Source organism: Ambystoma mexicanum, chromosome 8, assembly GCF_040938575.1.
Source record: "Ambystoma mexicanum isolate Mex_15411 chromosome 8, UKY_AmexF1_1, whole genome shotgun sequence".
Lineage (NCBI taxonomy): Eukaryota > Metazoa > Chordata > Amphibia > Caudata > Ambystomatidae > Ambystoma > Ambystoma mexicanum.
Genome location: NC_090929.1, coordinates 11477949 through 11492430, shown reverse-complemented (window position 1 = coordinate 11492430; position 14482 = coordinate 11477949). Strand labels below are relative to the sequence as shown.

General features: G+C 49.6%; 1 protein-coding gene across 1 annotated transcript in view; it reads right to left on the bottom strand.

Moving 5' to 3' along the window:
• The window catches only part of SH2D3C (SH2 domain containing 3C), a 580515-nt gene that overhangs the window by 413528 nt on the left and 152505 nt on the right, over positions 1–14482 (bottom strand). The window lies entirely within an intron of this gene.

The following is a 14482-nucleotide window of genomic DNA, read 5'->3' as shown; positions in this document are numbered from 1 at the left end:
GCTGTGCCACCAGGGCCCATATGGCCTTCTTGTTCGCAAGTGCCGTCCTGGTCATTTGCGTGGAGAAGACGGCGGCTGCATTCTCCTGGAGGGTCTCTGTGAGTACGGTGAGTTCCTCACGGGAGAAGTGGACCTGCCGCTTGCGGTCGCACGCTTTCTTCGCTACTTTTCCCATTTTTCTTGGTTTCACTAGGGTGGATGACGGGTTGGGATGTGTCTCAGGGTAGTATTTTTAATGGTTGTGTGGATTTAGTGGTTTTATAGGTGTACGGCGTGATGTTTCCCGTTCCGGGACCATGCTTTTACTTCCGTTTCCGTATATTTACGGTCACCGTACTTTCCGGTCGGCGCTCACTGCGGTGTCCGCTGAGATGGGTGGCGGTATTGCACCTAGGGCGCCGTACGGCGGCGGTGTGGGCCGTTTTGGGGTCATTTCCACCATCGCGGACTTTGCACTTCCGCCATGGCGTGGTGCTCGTGCCCGATGGGTCGGAATGAGCCGCACTTTGCTCCATCGTGCAATGGCGGAAACGCTATTTACGCTGTGGCGGTCCGGTCAGTCACTTTCCGCCAGGGTCGTAATGAGGGCCATTGCTTGGAGCAGGGAGTACATGTAATAGACACTGCCTGCAGCAGGGAGTACATGTAATAGACACTGCTTGCAGCTGCAGCAGGGAGTACATGTAATAGACACTGCCTGCAGCAGGGAGTACATGTAATAGGTTCTGCTTGCAGCAGGGAGTACATGTAATAGACACTGCTTGCAGCTGCAGCAGGGAGTACATGTAATAGACACTGCCTGCAGCAGGAAGTACATGTAATAGACATTGCTTGCAGCAGGGAGTACCTGCAATAGACACTGCTTGCAGCAGGAAGTACATGATGTAATAGACACTGCTTGCAGCAGGGAGTACATGTAATAGACACTGATTGCAGCTGCAGCAGGGAGTACATGTAATAGGTACTGCTTGCAGCAGGGAGTACATGTAATAGACACTGCTTGCAGCTGCAGCAGGGAGTACATGTAATAGACACTGCCTGCAGCAGGAAGTATGTGTAATAGACATTGCTTGCAGCAGGGAGTATCTGTAATAGACATTGCTTGCAGCAGGGAGTACATGCAATAGACACTGCCTGCAGCAGGGCGTACATGTAATAGACACTGCTTGCAGCTGCAACAGGGAGTACATGTAATAGACACTGCTTGCAGCAGGGAGTACATGTAATAGACACTGCTTGAAGCTGCTGCAGGGAGTACATGTAATAGACACTGCCTGCAGCAGGAAGTACATGTAATAGACATTGCTTGCAGCAGGGAGTACCTGCAATAGACACTGCTTGCAGCAGGAAGTACATGATGTAATAGACACTGCTTGCAGCAGGGAGTACATGTAATAGACACTGCCTGCAGCAGGAAGTACATGTAATAGACATTGCTTGCAGCAGGGAGTACCTGTAATAGACATTGTTTGTAGCAGGGAGTACCTGTAACAGACATTGCTTGTAGCAGGGAGTACCTGTAATAGACACTGCTTGCAGCAGGGAGTACATGATGTAATAGACACTGCCTTTGAGTAGTACATGAATATTTGCTCTTGGCGCTTCCAGTAAGTTGTTGAGACATTTAAGGCATATCAGCAGAAAAGACAGATATTACAATAAAAACTAAACAACCAACTGGAAGCGAGAAAAATCCAATATCAAGCCTAGAAGGTCAAAGGGCACACACAGGGGAAAGCCACCCAGCGGTGTGTAGTGGCGAAATATACAGTAAGTGCATGTCCCTCCTTCAAAAGTAACACCCCCAAGAGGAAAAGGGGAGGCAGTAGTTAAGCCTGAGGCCAACCCGAGTCCCCACCATAGCAGTGCCACACTGCCCGCAGGTAGTGCCAGTGCACACACTCTGAACGCAGACACTCAGGGAATGAGGTCACACCCTGTGCGCGTGGAAACAAAAATACCTGGTGACGACATCAAGGACAAAGCAAAACAAAAGGTGATGCCTGCAAGGTTTAGAATTAATCCTGACCTCTGGCATTACCCGGGGCAACCCTTCCGACCATCGTCCTTTGCCTGCCAGGCCATTACAGAGAGGGAAAAGACCATATGCAAATAAGGCTTGGTCCCACCCCTACAGGGGCAGTCCATTCCGAACTGCTAAGTCACAACCCTTCTGCACGAGACCACAAGCATCCCCAGGCATATTTCGGCCTTGTTGGGCCTCAACAGGAGGAGTAGATTGGGTCTCTAGGCTCAGCACGCACGGGACACACGTCTAGGCATAACCATCCCACACGGTCATGGTCACCACATACAGGAAATAAAGGATGTGATGACTCAAGAAGACGGGGTCACTCATGAGAGAAAACCACCTTGTGATCAAATTGTTGAGCTGGAGGGCAGGAGTAAGCGCACGGATCACAACGGCTTGAAGGCCATAAGTAGGGGGAGGCATAGTGATATGCTTAGCGCAAGTGAGGGTCACATACAATGGAGGTGCACTGATCGATTTCACAGGGCTCATATATGGATGGTTGCATTGTAATATATACATTTATAACATATATACTTGAATATCCAAGGAGTGACTAAACTTTTGAAAGTAACGTGGATACCATATACAGAGTGGTCCGGCGCTACGTGGGGGCTCATTGGAAAGGTCTCTGTTAGGTATCCAACTGAGAGTGTAAAATTGGGAACTGTGATTACAAAGGCAAGTGTGAACCCGGCAGAGGGATGCTGACAGAAAGCTTGGGGAAGGGAACCCCCATTTTCTGGTGTGCCTAAAATAGTGAACTGGGAAATCGAAGTGGTCCTGCAACGGGTCAAGCCAAGCCCTGTGCACATTCCAAAGTCTTCGATAGCAAAATTGCGAACTGTAATTGTGAAAAGGAGATCTGAGCCCGGAAGAGGGGGAATCCGGGTTGAACCGCGAGTCAACCACAAAAAGGTATTGCTGTGGCAAATGTGAACCCGACTGTGGGATGCCAACGAATTGAACTAAGACTGGTCTGAGCCCGGCTGAGGGAGACTAGTTGTATAAAAGGGGATCTGAGCTCGGAAGAGTGGGTGTGATACCTTGGGGAGGATGGCGAGTATGGAATCGCTGGCACCGCTGTTCACCATTGAATGTTCCGTCACGCCTTTCCAAACGTAATGTGCAGGTCTAGTGTTCCTCCATTCGCGTACTCGACAGGGAGCATTTATACCTTTGCTTCTGGGTCGCGTACGCGTTGCAATGTTTTCCTTGGTTCGCCTTGGTTGCCCGCTCTGTGTATTTGCCCTTCCGTGCGGTTCTCTGCTTTTCCCTTTGCTTTTCTTACGGCTTGTGTTCCCCTCCTGGTTCTGACCTTCCTTGCCTTTGCTTTTCTCTGTATCACTTCTGTTTTCCCCTCGGGTCTCCTCCCGTTCCTTCCTTTACTCGCCCTCGGGCTTCGTTCACTTCTCCCTCTCTCACTCTTTCCCTTCCGTTTGCTGCTTCTTACTGTAGCTTCCTTTCCTCTTTCCCTCTCCCCCTTTTCTTCCTCATTTTCCCTTTTCTGCTCCCTTTTTGGATTTCCTGTGCATCAACCCTGCTTGCTTACTGGATTGCTTCTGCCTCCTGAATTGTGAACGCCTCGACTGCCCGTGTACCGGACCTGACTTGTTCGCTGGACTATCTCTGCCTCACGAATGAACTTTCCCTTGCTACTCTTCAGTTTACCATACCCTGCCCATCGCTGGATCTCTGTATCACCTCATCTGGCATCGTCCCGAGTTTCCAAAGTTACTGGACGGATCTGAATCTATCTAAGGTCTCTCATAGGGGTTTTTTGAGCCTTTGGCTTTTTCCCCTTTTTTCCCGACGGTCACGGGGGATTGTCCACCGCCCCACCTATACGGTGACGCTGTGGCGTCCTCTCATGGCTGTCCCTATCTTCATAAAAAAAAGGAGAGACCTGGAAACAAAGAAGGAAGGAAACCCAGGAGAAAAGACAAAGGTGAGGAGGAAGGGGAGGGATTTGAGACAGAGACTTCTTTTGAAGAAGAGGATATAACCGTCCCGTGTGACAGTGGGGTCCCGGGTGAAGAGTGATTCACCTGACTTGCGTATTTTTGAAAGAACCTTTTGTTTGTTTTTGGTTCATCAGAAAATGTGGGTAAGGGAGGCCAACGGCCTGAACATCCTGACGTATCATTTCGTGAACACTTCTTTCTTTTTCATGAACATTTCCCCACACTATTTGTAACTTAGCGGTAAGGATTGGCAATAGGTTTATTAGTATAGGCCCTTTTATTTTGACGAGACTCCACTAGGACTGCATGATTATTATTTGATGGTCGTAGCTTGCTTCCATCTCAGATTTAGACTTGGATAGGCCTTTATCACACCCTTGATAAAGTTCAATGAACACCCTTGAAATGTGGTCACTTGTGTCTGTCTTACTTTGATACCATGCCTTCCTTACAGAACCCAGAGACCCTTGTGTTTGAACCCAGAGACATTTGTGTGAGCGACACCTGTATATGAACCTAGAGCCTTTTAATTGCAACCAGAGACCCTTGTGTTTGAACTGTGAGCCCCTTTTGTTTGAACCCATAAAACCATGTGTTTGAACCAAGAGACTTTTGATGCAAACAAAAGACCCTTGTGTTTGAATCATGAAAAATGTGTATTTGAACCCAGAGACTCTTCTGCTTGAACACAGGGATTTCAATTCAACCCAGAGATGCTTGTGTTTGAACCCAGAGACTTATGGCTGAACCCGGAGACCCTTCTGTATGATCCCAGAGACCTTTTTATTTGAACCCAGAAACATTTGATTCAACCCAGAGACCCTTGTGTTTGAACCCAGAGACCTTTATGTTTGAACCCAGAGACACTATGTAGTTTGAGTTAGAAAAATGGGATTTCTCTGTTTCTTCAAAGGATGTAAAAATGTTTTTTATCCCCCAGATTTTATTAAGGGAAGAATTATAAGGTTTAACCCTTTTACAGACAGAAGGGATAGAAAAAGTCATGTGTTCATTGCTCCTATTGGAATAGTTTTGATCTTGTGGGGAGTATAAAAGATTGGTTTCTTGGGTTCAACACAAAGGGGAGTCACTATTTCAGGTGTTACCCTTTTTCCCTTAACAGAGGATCGAGATGTACCAAAATGGCAATAAGCCAATTCCTCTTTTACATTTGGGGTTATAGTATTCCTCTTTAAGGAGAAATACCTTGTCTCACCCTGTGCAATCTCCCCACTCCCCTGGGCTTTATCTCCACCCAGGTGACCCTCCCGCAGTACACCACCCCCAGGACTGGGATCAGGAAGCGTCTGCCTTCCCCTGGCCCCCTGCAGTACACCACCCCCAGGATCAGGATCAGAGAGCGTCTGCTCTCTCCTGGCTGCCTGCAGTACACCACCTCCAGGACTGGGATCAGGAAGAGTCTGCCCTCTCCTGGCCACCTGCAGTACACCATCCCCAGGATCAGGATCAGGGAGCGTCTGCCCTCTCCTGGCCACCTGCAGTACTCCACCCCCAGGACTGGGATGAGGAAGCGTCTTCCCTCTCCTGGCCACCTGCAGTACACCACCCCCAGGATTGGGATCAGGAAGCATCTGCCCTCTCCTGGCCCCCTGCAGTACACCACTCTCAGGACTGGGATCAGGAAGCGTCTGCCCTCTCCTGGCCACCTGCAGTACACCTCTCCCGGGACTGGGATCAGGAAGCGTCTGCCCTCTCCTGGCCACCTGCAGTACACCACCCCCAGGACTGGGATGAGGAAGGGTCTGAACCTCTCCTGGCCACCTGCAGTACACCACCCCCAGGACTGGGATGAGGAAGCGTCTGCCTTCCCCTGGCCCCCTGCAGTACACCACCCCCAGGATCAGGATCAGAGAGCGTCTGCTCTCTCCTGGCTGCCTGCAGTACACCACCTCCAGGACTGGGATCAGGAAGAGTCTGCCCTCTCCTGGCCACCTGCAGTACACCATCCCCAGGATCAGGATCAGGGAGCGTCTGCCCTCTCCTGGCCACCTGCAGTACTCCACCCCCAGGACTGGGATGAGGAAGCGTCTTCCCTCTCCTGGCCACCTGCAGTACACCACCCCCAGGATTGGGATCAGGAAGCATCTGCCCTCTACTGGCCCCCTGCAGTACACCACTCTCAGGACTGGGATCAGGAAGCGTCTGCCCTCTCCTGGCCACCTGCAGTACACCTCTCCCGGGACTGGGATCAGGAAGCGTCTGCCCTCTCCTGGCCACCTGCAGTACACCACCCCCAGGACTGGGATGAGGAAGGGTCTGCCCTCTCCTGGCCACCTGCAGTACACCACCCCCAGGACTGGGATGAGGAAGCGTCTGCCCTCTCCTGGCCATCTGCAGTACACCACCCCCAGGACTGGGATCAGGAAGCGTCTGCCCTCTCCTGGCCATCTGCAGTACACCACCCCCAGGACTGGGATCAGGAAGAGTCTGCCCTCTCCTGGCCACCTGCAGTACACCATCCCCAGGATCAGGGAGCCCTCCTGGCCACCCGGGAGGAGACTCTAGGCAGGGTTTTAGTGGGGGGAGGGTGGGGTTCTGCAGGATTCTCCGCAGGACCCAGTTTGCATGTTGCTAATCTTCACCTTGCAAGGCAGTGACTTATCGTGACTTATCGATGATTTTATGATGTCATAAGACTTCCCGCTATTCCAGCCTGCATGAATTTAAGGATTAGTGGTAGGGGCCAGATCAAATCAAATGTTTTTGAAATCTATAAGACCAGCACATATTTCTCACTGTTTTTGTTCTAGACATATTTGCTGATCACTGACAGCAAGGTGACAACACGGTTTGTGATTCCTTACTGCGATTCGGAAGTTCAAAATTATTTGGTTCATGAAAAATAGTTTGCTGAGGTTAATGTTTACGCACATGCCCCTTTAGCTGTTTGGATCCCGGGTGCCCCCATCTTCATGGAAGGGAGCAAGAGGCTTTTCAGTGTCTGGGAAGTGTCCAGATTGTAGAATGATAGTGAATATGTTCACTAGTGCTTTTTGGATTTTGTGTGTGAGCACCTCATTTAGTACTTTGTGTGGGCATGGGATTGTTTTGCTTTTAGTTTTTGGATGCCTTCTTTTATTTCCTGGATTGCTAAAGGTTTGTCTGTGGGGTTTTGCTGGGCTTCAATAATTCCCTCCAGGAGATTCAGTTTTGTCTGGACATTTGCAGGACATTTGTGAAGTTTTTAAGGCAGGCGGCTTTGTATATGTTTCTAAAGGTGTCTGTCCATATTCGGCCATTATTAATAGTTATATCATGTTTCTTACTTCTTTTGAGCTATGGCCACAGTTTCCTGGTGTGCGTCCTCTAGTTTCAGAGACACACGTAAAAAAGGTGCATCTCACTGACACGAAGAGGAAGGAGAGAGCGTGCAAGAGAGAGGCTCCCCAGCCTGTGGAGCCAAGATGCAGAGGAGGGCCTGACCCCCTTCGAGGAGGTGTCAGGGAGGCATTGCACGCAGTCAGCGTGGAGTGAAGCCCAGGGAGCGCTGCTCCTTGCCTCCAGGCCAGCAGCTCAAGGAGACTGGGCCTGCCTTACCGAGAAGTGAAGGCTGCCCATCGCCAGAGAGGAAGGGAAGGGCAGGAGCATTGCTGCCACCACCGCAGAGGAACGTCCCACAGTGAGCCAGGCACGTGGGAAGCAAGTGGCAGAAGTGAGGTATCGAAAGTAAGACTTGGACACAGCGGCGTTTTAGATCTTGCTTATTGACTTTTATTGTCAAAATAATAAGAGGGGTTGGGAAAGTCCAATCCAGCCCTAACTATTATCTCTGCTGCACACCGTCTCTATCAGCGTTTGAGCTGCTTTCCACACTCCGCTCTCCTCAGGTGTCCCAAACACTGTCAGAACAAGTCGCACACAGTGGCAGGCTCTGTCTCTCCCTCTCTCTCTGGTCGCTCAGCTGTGTGCATTGTGTATGTCCTGGTTTCAGTTAGTAGTTTCCAACTACTAGGACGCTTTGTTGGTTTGTTCTGTTTAGTGATCCTCATTACTCCATCCCTCTTCCTCGTCTCAGTACTAGAAAAGGGGGGGTGGGTGCATACTGATGTTGGCTGGGAACGCCTGGGAATTCAGCATGCAGATTACAATAAGCCATCCAGGGGTGTGGTATAAATCCTTGGGTGTTACTAGGCGTTACCGCTGAAGGGTTGTTTAAATCTAATATTCTCTTGCCTTCCTGGAGTTTGTCTTCCCCTACGTGGTCCTCCCACAGATAGCCACCACCCCCAGGCTCAGTGTCAGGTAGCTTCTGCCTTTCCCTGGCCACGTAGGAGATGCTACTGTGCAGAGAATCAGTGATGATGTTGCTAGATTCGTCACACGGGTTATGGTCAGGCTAGATAGGATTCTGAAGAGAGGACAACATTAATTTGGACCACCAGCTAACCGGCACCATTTCAAACCTTTTCCTTTCTTTTAGTAAAGGGAACCGAGTAATAGGGGTGCTGTTGGGAGATTTCTGAATAAGTAAACGTTTAGAGCAAAACTTGGTGTCGCTCTCCTGATTCTGATTTACCACAGTTGTCATTCCTATTCTGCAGCTCCTTGTGCCTGGATTGGGTTCAGTATTATCTTTACTACAGAAAAAGGCACTTTATACAATGTTTACCTCCACCTGTTAGGTGAAGGAAAAATGGAGGGGTTGTATGGGTACGACGTAATTTCATCGCCGGATGTTTTTTTGCTGGCTTTTTTTTTGCAGTAGATTTTTTTTCGAAAAAAAATCCTCGAATTTTTTGGGGGGGTTAAAAAATGATATAAATTTGGTGTGGGTGTACGGGGACATAAAAATAATTAAAGGCGATCAGGGGTTTGGGGGGTAATCCCCCCCCAAAAAAACAAAAAAAATGTGATGATTTATTTCGAAAAAAAATCCACGGTAAAAAACCCTGTGATGAAAGAGCAGGTGATAAAATCCCATGGAACCGTCATATGGGTGTTCAACCTTTAATGGCAGGCAATGGATTAAGCATTAGCTTGACTCAGACAAAGAGAAGAACAATGTATACATTAAAAACAACATAAAAACTTTGGGGTACAGTAAAAGGTCAGAACAGTCAGTACTGTTAGGGCTGGATCGTGGTGGAGCTTCAGGTACAGTCTCACCTGGGGGCTGCTGATTTCAGCATGGCAGGAGGGGGCTGCTGATTTCAGCATGGCAGGAGGGGGCTGCTGATTTCAGCATGGCAGGAGGGGGCTTGCGCCTTTCAGCTCTTTCTCCTGCTCCTGTGACACTGACTCTGCTCACTGTGCCACCCACTGTGACAATGCTCAAACCCCCCAGGAGGTCCCCCCGCACCGCCTTTTGCCACTACCATATGCCTTTAGACAGGACGTTCTCTGTAAGCCCCATGTTCCGGTGCCCAGGTATCCTTACTTGTGGCTTTGTTTTAGCTCTTTTAGCTGCTACCGCTCAGGCGGTTGGGCTCCTTTCCTGCTTCGCTCTGCGTTGCTCGCTATTGTTTCAGGCTAGGTCCTGATACTCCCTATCCTTTCTTGTGCTCCTTGTGTGGGTCCCCTGGGAAATCTGATGAATGCTGGGGAGTCATCACTGATCCCCAGCCTAGGATCTCCTCCCATGTGGCCAGGGGACGGCAGCCGCTGCCTGATCCTGACCCTGGGGGTGGCATCATGAGGGAGGATCACATGAATCCTGGGGAGTCATCACTGATCCCCAGCCTAGGATCTCCTCCCATGTGGCCAGGGGACGGCAGCCGCTGCCTGATCCTGACCCTGGGGGTGGCATCATGAGGGAGGGTCACATGAATCCTGGGGAGTCATCACTGATTCCCAGCCTAGGATCTTCTCCCATGTGGCCAGGGGACGGCAGCCGCTGCCTGATCCTGACCCTAGGGTGGCATTATGAGGGAGGATCACATGGAAGGAGACGGCTGCCAGGTAGATGTGGTGACTCCATTAGGAGAGATGTGGTACCCTTCCCTTTCATGTGAAGAGGACCCTATAATTCCAGAGTTCCCGATGGCGTATTGTCATTATACAGATCCCTGTAATTCTAAAGCCTTGACACCCCTTTTTTTTATCACCCTAAGCAGGATATCATTCACCCCTCATATGTATAGGAGGGACATTTAACACCTGCTATTTCCAACTCTCTTCATTTTTTGAAACAATACAACCTTAAAGAGCCTAAAACCTATATGGACTTCATCTCCCCCGCCTACAATGAGAGACGTGAAACCGGAAGAGGTGCCACAGACGCTGCAGGGGGGGTGCTGGGAGTGCAACAGCAAAGGCAAGGCTGGTGTAAGCGTGGTCCAGTTGAAACCCTTCACTTTCACCAACACACGAGCGCAGAGCAGATGCTGGAACCGAATGAGGGTCAGTAACGCCGGGAAGCCCTCCAGGAGTTGTCACTTTGCCGCAGGAGCGTGCCACGGTACAAAGACGCCTATCAACGGCGGTGAGTCTGCCCAAAAGTGCTGGGGGCCCCAGGGCGTGTGGGCATGCGTATGGGCAAATAAACAAAACCTTTGTATACCGAGCAAGTAAATGGAAGTGACAGAACTTATACAAATGCTCATGTGAAAGAAAGCCATATGGGGAAAGCTGGAATAAATGTTCCCCGCAGCAGATGAAGATCAAGGAGGAAGTTGAAAGGCAAGTTCCCTCATATGAGAGGTCAATCTGGGGAACATTGGAACATGCATTGCCACAAGCTACAGAGGTGTAAGCAGTGAAGAGGAATAACTGTGTTGTACCAAGAAGAAAGTGAACATTGTAGAAAGTCCTGGTGAAAGGAACCATCAGGCAGTCAGCCCTTTTGGGAGGAGATACCTGGCAGGAGAGTACACCAGGGGATCTGTAAGACCTAGGGGGGGGGCGGGAGGGACATTACTTGCAGGGGAGTGTATCAGGAGTTTCAAAACATTATTAAAGAAGAAAAGACACTTTTTGCTATACTGAAGGAAATCTCACTAAGAAAGAGACATCTAATCTATTCTTAAAGGCTTGTTGCCGGAGAGCGACGCTCTCGGCATCCTACCTGAAATAATTCAGGGGAAAGGAACCAGACTCTGGACGCAGAGACTATGGGCCTCATTACGGGTCCGGTGGTAGCCGTGCCGGTAAAACCGGCAGGTATCTGCTGAACCCATAATGAATTACCGGCATCCGACTTCCCGGTGCCACCGGGCTATTCCAAGTCCGGTGGCCGGGAAGTCAGGCGCCGGTAATTTTGTTAGTCTCCATTCCCATGGAGTTCCGTAGGACTCCATGGGAATGGGGACACGGGAGCACCGGCATCGTTACCAACAGTGCTGGTGCTACCGTGAGAACTCTGCGAGTGGGTGCCGTCCCACCCAGCAGGTCTGTCCCTGGCCAGCGGGTTGGAACCCACCTGCAGAGTTGTGCTGTGCCAGTCCGGTAATAATGATGCCGGTAGGCTTACCGGCACCTTTGTTACCGGACCAGCACAGTTATAATGAGGCCTTGTTAGTTGGATTTTCTTATTCATATTTTTCTACACTTTTTATTAAATAAAATAAATAAAAACAGAAACGCTCACTGCACACCTTTAATTATTCATTTATAGTGTGAGGGTCAGATACCTTGTGGACACAAGGACGATTAGTATAATTCTGACGACAAGACACAGACAGATCTTAAGCTTTAGTTTCCTAAGTAGGGAAACTCTTTAGAATAGGGATAGAAAGGCCTTCATCCAACCTAATTTATTTTAATAAAGATGTCTGATGTTGAAAAAGTACCACTTGTGCCCACCTCTCATTTCTGAGCCCTCACAGAAAACTGTTGGGTGACACTTCTGCTCCTCTCCCTGCTCTGCTCACAGTCTATGAAGAGCTCTCGTGGCTAGTCCTAGCATTCCACAGTTCTTGTCACTCTCAGCCCCCTCATCTACCCCTTCAGTCCTTAGAATCTCATACACAGCTGGGTTCTGTTTCTTTTTAACTCCAGCCTCTGGCTGAATTTCTGCACTGGAGGGTCCTACACCTGTACCTGTGAGACAATCTTCCAGATGAAGTCACTTCTCCCCAGGGAGGAGCCCCTTTCCATGAGGCTAGGGAGGTGGTGCCGCTACGCGCCAATCCCCCTAGGGGGGTAACATGCGGGAGGATCTCATGGGGAGGGACTTCCCTCCTGGAGACAAGGTCATGCATCTGCGACAGGGCCCCTTTATCTCTGAACCCCACAGGGTAAAAACAACACCCAACCCATCCTTACCTATGAGAAAGTCTGAGACAATGTGCTCCTGTAATGTGTCAGACAGTCTCACTATGATAGGTACTGGGATGAAGAAAAACCCAAGAACACTACAATCAAGCATGAAGAGTGTTCGAACCAGCTGTTGTCACTCAAACTGACATTACACTGGAGCAGTCCCAGCTACTTAAGCTAAACAGTAAAGAAGGACAAGGAGAGCAACCCCGGAAGGGGAAGCCGGCGAGCTACAAGGCCACCAACAAGCCAGCGAGTTAGAAACTGGGGGTTCAGAGGCTGTAGTGAAGCAACTGTGTGATGGATGGCAGGAAAGCATCTCCTCAGTTGGCTGGGAGCCGGGAACCCTGAAGTTGAGAGTCAGTGGCGTGACCTGTGATGGGTGGACCTTGCGGTCCAAGAACTATATTGAGACCGCCAACACTAGTCTAATGCGGAGCCATGTAGGCCATTGCATGGGAAGTACGAGGAACTGTGGTGGTTCTGTGATCAGTATCGGGTGGATCGTTTGGTCCGAAACTTGTGTCCAGACCGTCAGCAGTAACGGGCTGTAAAGTCAAACAGGCCGAAGAAGAGCAGACGAAGAAAGAGAAAGAACGGACCTGCGACCCCTGGCAAAACCGGTGAGGAGTTCCCTGAGAGACGGTAACGGTAGTAAGTCCAGGAGGGGGCTGTGAAAACTTGAGAAAGCGAAACCAGAAGACAAGAGAGGAATATTCAATTTTGTGAGGCAACTCCCTAGTCAGTTCCATAAGACTGTGGTATTGAAGAGTTAAGAAGGACATGAGGAGCCTCTTCCTCGTCCCAGTGGGGGCAGTTTGAAGAAGAGTGGTAAAGCTTCGAAAAGTTAAGGAGATATGATATGATATGATATAGCATTTGTAACGTGCCTATACACAAGTGTTTCAGAGTCCCTCCCTCTCTTGGGGAGTCTCTCCCTCGTCCCTGTGGGGGCAAGCTGAAGGACAGTGTTCAAGTAGAGAGAAACTCAAGTCCGTGGAGAGAACTTAAAGAATTGATAAAGAATCTAAAATTGAAGTAACTCAAGAAAACATTGAGGAGTTGAGGAGAGCTCAGGGAGTGTCTCCCTCCTCCCATTGAGGGCAAGTTGAAAGACAGTGTTTAAGTCAAGACGAGCCTGCTAGAAAGGGGTTGCAAACTAGGAGAAGGGAGCCATTCCTCTAGTCTCTTGATATTTGTGGAACTTTGTGAAACACAAACTGTGAGAGACTTTTACCCAGGAGAAGGGAGTGTGTGAACCCGTCGACCCTTTAGCTGTTGAGCTCGTAGAGTAGCCAACGAGTTCTTCTAACCAATGTACCCCTCTGAGAGGTATAGCACACAGAGGAGTCCATTAGTGCGAAGATGGAACACCAACACGCAGGCCGGAGTCTGTAGGAGGGAAACAAAGGCACTATCAGACTAATCAAACACACATAAATTCGATAGTGGACAGAACAGAGAGTAACCAACCTTAATGGTAATCAATGGAGAAACAAACTCCTCTGTCTGCGCATTTGTGTTCTTGCAATAGAGAGCAGGAATACTAAGACCAAAATACAATACAATGGAAAGCAAAGACAAATACACAGGCAGTAATCTTACCATGGGATATGTGTCCATATGAGGAAATCCAGATGTCTCCCAGGAATGCTGGATGAAGAAAAGAACTGCCCCGACAGCACGCAGACGCCTAGATCTACGGTGGTCCAAGTCTCTAGTTCCAATGGGGACCACCGGGACCGACAGCACAAGGACGCCTAAGGGAGGAATACAACGCACTGCAGGCAGTCTCTAGTCTGTGCGTGAATGCCAGGGAAGATAATGTAACGCAGTCCCAGGAGAACCACCAGTTTGTAGAAAGAAGGCGTAGTAAATAGAGTGGAGTAAGCAATCCAGTGCGGGAATCAGCAGGTCGGCAACGGGCGGGCAGTTACTATGCAAAATCAGAACGAAAGCAATCCATACGTAGCAATCCGGGTCAGAGGTGTAACAACAAGGTCAGGATCTGTTGAAATCAAGAGGCAGGCAATCCAAAGTCCGTAGCAAAAGTCGTCACCAAGAAGCACCAAAGAACCAGGGGCAAGATGTAAGGAATCCGGAACATAAAGCAAACAAAGTCGGCAATGAGTGTCAGGAATTGGAGCTTGAGAGCAGCCAGAAAGCGTGTGGGGCACTAGAGACTTCAGTTCCCAGCATGCTTGGGGAAAAATTGTAGTCATCCAGGCTTCGCGCGGATTAACAGCTGAAGGCTGATTGCAGTTCCTAT